At 39.6% G+C, this 8,951-nt stretch overlaps 1 long non-coding RNA gene across 1 annotated transcript; it reads left to right on the top strand.

Moving 5' to 3' along the window:
- The first annotated feature begins 4,314 nt into the window (after positions 1-4,314).
- On the top strand, positions 4,315-8,740 carry LOC145795547 (uncharacterized). The gene is made up of 2 exons (XR_014336645.1): positions 4,315-5,088; positions 6,397-8,740. It is a non-coding gene; the product is annotated as an uncharacterized LOC145795547 (long non-coding RNA).
- Positions 8,741-8,951: the final 211 nt, after the last annotated feature.

The raw sequence follows: 8,951 nt of genomic DNA, 5'->3' as shown, positions 1-8,951 counted from the left end.
ACAAGCTTAGTCCTGGTCATCTGCAACAAGATTGTTTTCGCAATCCATCCCGCTCATCCTCCAATAGCCACTCTTCTCGCGGTGGTTCTTCTCGGGGGAGCTTTCATCGTTCCGGGAATCAGTCTCATCACACTGCTGCTGCTGCCGCTGAGGGTTTTTCTAAGTCTCCTGCTCCGTCTACCCCTCTCTTTTCTCCAACGGATGTAGAGACCATGTTCAAACACTTTCTCTTCCCTTCTGGTACACCTCCTCATACTGCTTTGTCTGTGATTCCAGGTAACTCTTCTTGGTATTTTGACTCTACCTGTTGTAATCATATGACCTCCAGTTCAACTATATTTTCTTCCATCTCTTCATCTCCTCATATTCCCTCAATTCAAACTGCTGATGGTTCTCTCATGACTGTCCGTCATATTCGTACTGTTTCCACATCTTCTTTATCTTTACCTCAAGTTTATCATATCCCTGCTCTCATTTTAAACCTTATCTCTATTGGTCAATTATGTGAACTTGGTCTAACTGTCACATTTTCTGCTACTCATTGTTTGGTGCAGGACCCTCAGACGGGGCAGACTATTGGGATCGGCCGTAAGCACGGACGTCTCTATGAGCTCATTCACCTTCATGTTCCTGACTCTCCTCAAATCGCTGCTCCTGCATCTACTTCCTCATTATCTCCTTTTCATCTTTGGCATTGTCGCTTAGGGCATATTTCTGTTAATCGCTTAAAGACTTTGGTTTCTAGTGGACAATTGGGTCATGTAATTCCAGATACTTTCGATTGTATACCCTGTCAACTTGCCAAACAACCTGCTTTATCATTCAATAAAAGTACTTCTGTTTCCTGTGCACCTTTTGATCTTATACATTCGGATATTTGGGGCCCCTCCCCTACTACTACTATGGGGGGATCTCGTTATTTTGTTATTTTTATTGATGATTTTTCACGGTTTACTTGGATTTTTCTCATGAAAACTCAGTCTGAACTCAAAACCCTTTATTATCGATTTGCCCAAATGATCCACACCCAATTTTCCAAATCCATTAAACTTTTTCGCTTTGACAATGCTATGGAATATCGGGATTCAGATTTCCTTTCTTTTCTTCAAAGTCATGGTACACTGCCTCATCGTTCCTGTGCTGGCACGTCCCAGCAAAATGGTCGTGCTGAACAGAAACATAGGCATATTCTTGACACTACTCGCGCTCTCCTTCTCTCTTCTTCCTGTCCTGAAAGCTTTTGGAGGGAAGCTGCCCTCACTGCTGTCTACACTATCAATTGTGCTCCTACCCCTGTCATCCATAATCAAACTCCCTTTGAACGTCTGCATGGCACTCCCCCTCCCTATACTAATCTTCGGGTTTTTGGCTCTGCCTGCTTTGTTCTCCTTCAATCTCATGAACACACCAAGCTTGAACCTCGTTCTCGTCTTTGTTGCTTTCTTGGGTATGGAATTGAACATAAAGGTTTTCGCTGTTGGGACTCTCTCTCTAAACGTCTTCGTATCTCCCGCCATGTCATTTTTTGGGAGCACCAAATGTTTTCCTCCCTATCCTCCTTTCACTTACCTGCACTTTCCACTAATGTACTGTTTACTAATCCTTCCATAGATCTCTTCTCTGATGATTTTGATACAGGTTCCTCCTTCATTGAGACGCCCTTGCTCACTCCTGCTCCCGACCAGACTGCTCTCCCTGAAGGTCCACCTTTCCCTGCACCACCATCTTCTCCACCGGTTCTTCCTCCCACCGATCCTCCTACGGGTCGACCACACCGGGTAACTCAACCCCCTATCCACCTTCGTGATTATATTGTTGGGTCTGCTGCCTTTTCTACTTATGGACCTACCTCCTATCGTGAGGCTTGTACTAATCCTCTTTGGTAGTAAGCTATGACTGATGAACTCCAAGCTTTGGACAAAACTCATACTTGGGATCTTGTTGATCTTCCTCCTAGCAAAACTGCGATTGGCTGCAAATGGGTTTACAAAATCAAGACTCATTCTGATGGCTCTATTGAACGTTACAAAGCTCATCTTGTTGCCAAGGGTTTCAACCAGGAATATGGGATTGATTATGAGCAAACCTTCTCCCATGTTGCTCGGCTTACCTCTGTTTGCAGTTTACTGGCTGTTGCTGCTGCTCGCCACTGGGAGCTCTTTCAAATGGATGTCAAAAATGTTTTCCTCAATGGTAATCTTCTTGAGGAGGTCTACATGCAACCTCCACCTGGGTCCACTTTTCCCCCTCATAAGGTTTGCAAACTACAGCGTGTCCTCTATGGCCTCAAGCAAGCACCCCGCGCTTGGTTTGCTAAGTTCAGTTCTACCATTCATGACTTCGGGTTCACCTCTAGCTCCTATGACTCTGCTCTTTTTATACAGACTACTCCTCATGGTACCACTCTTCTCCTTCTGTATGTGGATGATATGATTATCACTGGTAATGATACAGCTGGTATTCTCCACCTCAAACGTTTTCTCCACCGTTAGTTTGAGATGAAGGACCTTGCTACTCTTAACTACTTTTTAGGCCTTGAAGTCTCTCATAATTCTACTGGTTCTTATTTATCTCAGGCCAAATATGCATCCGATCTTCTGGCTCGTGCTGATCTTACTGATTGCAAAACTACATCTACTCCAGTTGATCCTCAGATTCGTCTCACTCCTCTCGATGGGGCTCTCCTCAATGATGCTACTCTTTATCGCCAGCTCGTCGGTAGTCTTGTCTATCTCACAGTGACTTGTCCTGACGTTGCCTATGCTGTTCACATTGTTAGTCAGTACATGTCGGCTCCTCGCACTCCCCACTATACTGCTCTACTCCACATCCTTCGATACCTCAAAGGCACTCTGTTCCATGGCCTTCACTACTCTGCTTCCTCCTCTCTTGAACTGCGTGCCTTTTCTGATGCTGATTGGGCTGGGGATCCTACGGATCGATGCTCTACCACGGGATTCTGTTTCTTCTTAGGGGATTCTCTTCTTACTTGGCGTAGCAAGAAACAATCCCTCACTGCCCGTTCTAGCACCGAAGCTGAATACCGAGCTCTTGCTGATACTACTCAGGAACTTCTCTAGCTTCGCTGGCTCCTCACTGATATGGGTGTTTCCTCTTCTGGCGCTACCTCTCTTTATTGTGACAATCAGAGTGCCATTCAGATTGCTCACAATGATGTTTTTTATGATCGCACCAAGCATATTGAGATTGATTGTCATTTCATTCGACAACATGTTACACGTGGTACTGTTCATCTTCTCCTTACTGCTTCTGCCGTTCAACCTGCTGATATTTTCACCAAGGCTCATCCTCCTGGGCGCTTCCGTGATCTTGTTTCCAAACTCAACTTGGTCGATGCCTACCCTCCTTGAGTTTGCGGGGGGCTGTTAATATATAATATACATCACACTATAGTACTATAGTGCATTTGTAGCTGTAAAGGGCAAACACCCACTACTACACACTTTCAGCTTTAGCAGTAACTTTTATATTGTTTTAATGTATTGTTTTATGCTTTCGGTGCTCCATTGTCTCCTTCTCCTCTCTATAAAGAGAGAGAGAGCTCATTCTCTTGTATATTACACATACAATAACAGACATTGAATACATCAGTCATTCAGTCTCTCTTTTCTCTCTCTCTCTTTACCAATCTTTCACCTACAGTGCTACATTAGTTGCTCTTTGCATTAAATAGAAGAAAGAGCCATTGTCTTGCTTCAGTAAATGACTCAAAGATAAATAAAGCCTGCCTTCTACTAGGTTTTTAATTCTTTTTGCACTGTGCAAATCAGAAAAACCAACTTGAGAAGCATTTGACCTAAATTACTTTAGGTCCATTTATGGATACATTTTTGCTAGTCACCATTTTCAAAGTTATATCTTTCATTCTTTTCATACATCACTCTTATGGGCTCATTTCTACCTCTCTTTGCAGAATTGTATTTCACATGTTGCAGATTCTAGTAGATTCTTGTGCAGGGGACTGAAGTTCTGTATTAGTAGGCATTTCCTTGGGAATTTGGACAAATGACCACCAGTAACGTCTGTAGACATTGCTTTATTAGTTCAGTGTGCATCAAATAGTTCTCCAGACCAGATTCATTGGCCCTTAAATGTCTCTGGAATATTAGCATGATGTGTTGGAGGAGACACAATTGTTGTACTAGTAAGTTGGATTGATTACAATAGTGGTTGGTCATGAGGCTTTTGTCATACTTGCACAAAGCTTGATAGGTTTTACATTAAGTAGCTTATACCTCTATACTAGCACTAGATCGATAGATGAGATTGTCATTGTGAGTCCCAGATGGAAGAAAAAAAAGCTTCATGAATAGATGAAGCAATTTAATAGTTGATAGTCTTGCCTAGAGTGGGTGAGACAATTATTGCCTTGTTAGGATGCCTGTTGTTTGCTTACATAATTGCCATTTAAAATTTTGGATTCTCCCCCTTTAAAGGTTCAGTTCACTGCAAGTTCTAGAAACTCATTCACATTACTCAGTGCTAGCATTACTCAATGGCAAGAGCAAAAATCTGATGAATTTACGATTGTTCCTTTTCTTCTAAACAATTCATAAACTGTAGTATTTCCATATCATTCCGTTGATATTGATTGACATTCTATGTATATTTTCTTGTACTGATGACTATGATGATTATTAGTTCATGTGGTGTTGTTACTGTAATTGGAGGGTATGCATTGGTGGTTTATCAACTGCAGAAATATTGCACTATACTAGGAAGAAAACTTGCACATTTAGCTGCAAATTCACCATCAGGGTTTAGTATTACACTAGGATGAACACACTGAAGGCACATTGGGCTTTTGAAAAAATTGGTCAAATTGAAATGGATAGAGAAGGATAATATTTTCAAATGATATTACATTTTTTGAAGGTAGAAATAATTTTTTAAAAATCAAACCAAAACCAAAAGAAGCAAGTATTGTGTTGCTACACAGTATCTACTCTCACACTCTCTCCTCGCGGACATAGAGCTGAGCTTGAAGAAGACGTCAAGAAGAAGAAGAATTTATGTTTCTTCCATTATTGGACCAAGAGTAGTTTACAATAATTGGCTATTAAAAAGGTACTTCGAAATCGAAACCTCCATCTCTACTTGTTAATCATCCCTCTTATTTCTTATTTGTTCTGTATCATTCTCTCTCCAACACCACCAAAAACCCTACTCCTCCTCCTCCTCAAAGAGTTTAACCTAAACCTAAAGCCTTACCCAAACTGCCATGCAATTTGGGTCCCAATCATCTTCATTCTGCTTTAATTTCGTTCAATCGCATGTTCCGAATGCTACCTTTGCCCTCAATTTCTCAATTCAACAAAGGTTTACGCTGTGTTTGTGTTTGGTTGGGGGATTTGGGGAGGGATTTGGAAATGGAAAGGGAAAGGGAAAGGGAAAAGGTGCGTGAAACTATATGAAATGTAGGTATATTTTTTTCACATTTCATCTACCTTATCAATTTCTCTTTCCAAATCCCTCAACCAAACACAGTATTAGGGTCTATTTTGAACGTGGGTCATTACGCCACTGCGCTTTCTCTTATTGAGAACAAGTTGCAACAGTTCCAAGGCATTCAAGTCAATTTCTACACCTTCAACATTGCTATTAACTGTTACTATCACCTGAACCGAGTCGATTTTGGGTTGTCTCTTTTGGGTAGACTCTTCAAACGCATTTATACACCTGATGTAACTACCTTCACAACTAAGGGGTACAACTAAGGGGTTCTAGTAGTGCTATATGCTACTATGATAAGATACGGTTATATATAGCTTGCATTTATTAAGCTCACTACAGATTCGGTAGTTCTCATATGACCCTTGGGGTGATTTTGGAAGTTTTCTGATATGTATCCTTTTGATATTGGGGCTGTTGAATCTAAAAGATATCGATATGGAACTGTGACATAGCTAGAGTGGAAGTAAATTATCAAGGCACAAGTACTAACAAAGTGGCTAGTGGCTGCTCAACTATAGGAGGCCAACCTGTAGGCTAGTTGTGGTGCTATGTTGTACTATAAACGATATGCACCTTATGATCTCTGTAATCCTGGTTCTTTTTGGCATTCCCCTTTTGCATTGCTTTCAAATTGAACTATGTTACTAGTTGTAGGTGTAGAACACCAGATCTCATTTCCAGTATGTTCTAGAGATGGAAAATAAATAAATAAATAGCCCTTCAGATATCGTTTGCATGTCTAGTCAAAGAAAAATGTAGGCTCCTCTATGTTTATTTATGATTGCAAATATCAGTCTTCTTTTTCATTCTTCTCTAGGAGATTGGCTTGTTTTCAATGCAAATGCTCACTTGATGCTACTTGAAATATTGATGTAGCTACCCTTGGAAATATATATATATATCTATATCTATTTTTTGCAGGTAAGGACAGGTGAAATTGATGTTTTGGGGTTGATGTTGATAAAAGCTTTATGGCAACATCTTTCAACTGCTCCGGTTTGTAAAGAAATAGGAGAATAAGGTTGGATACAAAATTGACCATCAATCAGAGGGTGTGTGGAAGTATCGTATCCTTTTGAACACATATCATATAGAGCGAGCTTTGAAGAGCTTGTGAAATATACTTGGCGACAAACTCAGCATGAAGTTGAATTATCACAGTGAATTATCAAGACTCAATTATTATTGAAGTGGCTATGCAACTGCAAGAGCCCAACATGTCGACAATTTCTCAAATTTTGGGTTATAATAGCAAAACACAAGGCTGTAGAGGCTATTTGTCGCGAAATGCAGGTCTGACAATCTTTCTGGATAGATTTGTCAACTGACTGATGCCCTTGGGTTGGAATGCCTTTGGTTGGTTAACTTGATGACCAACCACTGCCCCAGCTAAGTCCATCTTATGAGACCAAGAGTGGGGGGGCATTGAGGTCTGTTGCTTGGTAGCTGGTGCAGGAATTTGCCCTTTTGCCATCTCTAGTGGGTAAGTGTTTCGCACCCTTTTTCAGCACATCAACTATTTTTTATTTTTATTTCTATTTCTATTTTGTTTTTTATTTTTAGTTTTTGAGAATTTCCACTGAAGTTTTATAAATAGCTAGATGTTGCTTAATAATTCATAGCCTCCGTTATGATGTTGCTGACTACTTATTATCAATTAAAAAACACATTTCCCTCTTGTTTGTGATGAAAGATGTAAAGGAGCTATACAACCATGATTGTGAATATTCATTAAATTTGAGGCAAATGTGATCTATGATGCTGATTTTTGTACCTTAGTTTCACAGTCCTTTATTGATGGATGTTGAGCTGATACCCAGCTGTTCAACTGAGTACTTGAGAATAATTCTACTTGTAAATATTTCAGTGTTGTGTGCTAGTGATAACAGTTGTCTAGATCTCTTAATTACAAGGGACACATGGTTCTTAACATTGACTTTTGTGGTTCATGTATGCAGAAATTATAGAAAGATACTGATCTGTTGTCACGCAGGAACAGAAAAGGAGAGCAAGCTTTCAGAATGTAGGTAGTGATGTCTTAGAACAACTGCACCAGTGGCATATCCAAATAGTGTAACCCATCAACTAAGTTGTTGCATGGTTGATTTCAAGTGGGAAACCATCTGTCTGCTAAGAAGCTGATTGGTGCCTGTGAGTTTTTTATACATCCGCATCCTTGTAATTTACACCAATTCTTCTTACTAGATGTGCAAAATTTTATCCATTTATTTTCTTATCTAACCAATAATAAAACTATATATATATATTTCATCTTTTTGTTTAAAATTCTAAATCTATTTTTTTGAGAGCATATTAAGAGGTCTTCTTTTTTAGTAATTTATAGTGCATTCATCTGGAACAATAGAACTTCTGTATGTTAGTTGATTGATAGTATCTGGTTGCCCCTTGTGCTCATAAACATTTATACTGTCCATACATCTTAGTGATTGGTAGTTTCTAAGCTCTAGCTTTGAAAATCTTCTCAAGATCTGATCAGAATATTAGAGCTTGGACAACACTTTGAATTGCCCCAAGTAGATTATCTATAGACATTTATGGTGATGTTGTCTGGACTTGCGAGGCTATATAACTGCATATTTGCATATGAATACATGCTCTGAATTTCTGTTTACGACTCCCAGAATACAAGGAGAAAAGGAAAAAGAAAAAAGAAAAAGGGCAAAAAGTAAAACAATAAGAATAAAATCCATGTATCTATATGTGCAGGCAAGAGCACAGAGAAGAAATTTCACGAAAAGCAAAGGTGGTTGTCTTGGCTTTATTTAAAGGATTCTCCCATCTCAACAAATCATTGGTTTTTTTAAGAGATTGTCAATTCTGTTTTATATTGTTTAGCCCTTAACCTCTGATACACACGGTGAGAAAGCAAATTTCTGAGGCATATCTACCAAGAAAGCTAGAAGCATTTTCAGGAACAAAGTTGGACAAGAATTGATGCTTAATGCAGATGAAGTTCAGGAGTTGCTTTAATTGGAAAGATCAATTTAACTTGCAGTTGAGAAACAGTACTTAACAGAGTTCCACACCGTAGAAGCTTGGCTTGTCTTGCCGCCCACCCTCAATACGCAACCTCCACCTTGCCCTGTGTGATGCTTCCTTACCACAAACAGAATATCATAAAACTGCACATAATTTTTCAAGTAAATTTAAATCTGACATGGCTCGTTGATGTGGCTGTTTAAGTTTCTAGTGCTTGTTAATATAGTGGCTAGTTGTTGTCTATACTATAATGTGATTGAACCTATATTTGAAACTTTATGTTCGAGTCTATACTTGAAACTGTCTATTGGGCCAGTCTTTTTCCGATTAATTTTCAGTCCACTATACGTTGTTCATCAGTTCTTCATTGCTCTTAAACAAGGCCTTGTTGTGATCAAAATTGGTGTTGGTTATAAATTATTGCGGTGTTAGTTTTTGGTTATGGGCCACTGTGGTGATGGAGCTAGCAAATCGTC

This window comes from Camellia sinensis, chromosome 7, assembly GCF_055761805.1.
Source record: "Camellia sinensis isolate YWXY chromosome 7, ASM5576180v1, whole genome shotgun sequence".
Taxonomy (NCBI): domain Eukaryota; kingdom Viridiplantae; phylum Streptophyta; class Magnoliopsida; order Ericales; family Theaceae; genus Camellia; species Camellia sinensis.
Note: the sequence above shows the minus strand (reverse complement) of the source record. Positions and strands in the feature narration are given on the sequence as shown.